The following is a 327-nucleotide window of genomic DNA, read 5'->3' on the forward strand; positions in this document are numbered from 1 at the left end:
TCCATCCATCATGCAAGCGATTTATTACAAAATATATTAGAGTGCTGACTGGCCATAAACAGAATTACACCGCTCGAACTTTCAGTAATTTTCCAGAGTTAAACTATTCACGTTCCAATGAAATCTACAACACAAATACACTATGCAATTTGGAACACACCGCGCTGAATTAGTTTACGGGCTGTCTTTTATTTATTCACACTTTTAAATTAGTAATTATGCAATTATATTTAATAACAATACGTACTGGCGTCAAAAACTTACTCGGCTAAAGTCACCATTATCTATTTTTTACCATTGATGTCATCCATGTCAACTGCGTCGGCA

At 34.9% G+C, this 327-nt stretch overlaps 1 protein-coding gene across 1 annotated transcript in view; it reads left to right on the forward strand.

Annotated features, from left to right (window-relative positions):
- LOC119590394 (chlorophyllase-2-like) overlaps window positions 1–327 on the forward strand; it is a 7,689-nt gene that overhangs the window by 3,446 nt on the left and 3,916 nt on the right. The window lies entirely within an intron of this gene.

This window comes from Penaeus monodon, chromosome 27 (genome assembly GCF_015228065.2).
Source record: "Penaeus monodon isolate SGIC_2016 chromosome 27, NSTDA_Pmon_1, whole genome shotgun sequence".
Taxonomy (NCBI): domain Eukaryota; kingdom Metazoa; phylum Arthropoda; class Malacostraca; order Decapoda; family Penaeidae; genus Penaeus; species Penaeus monodon.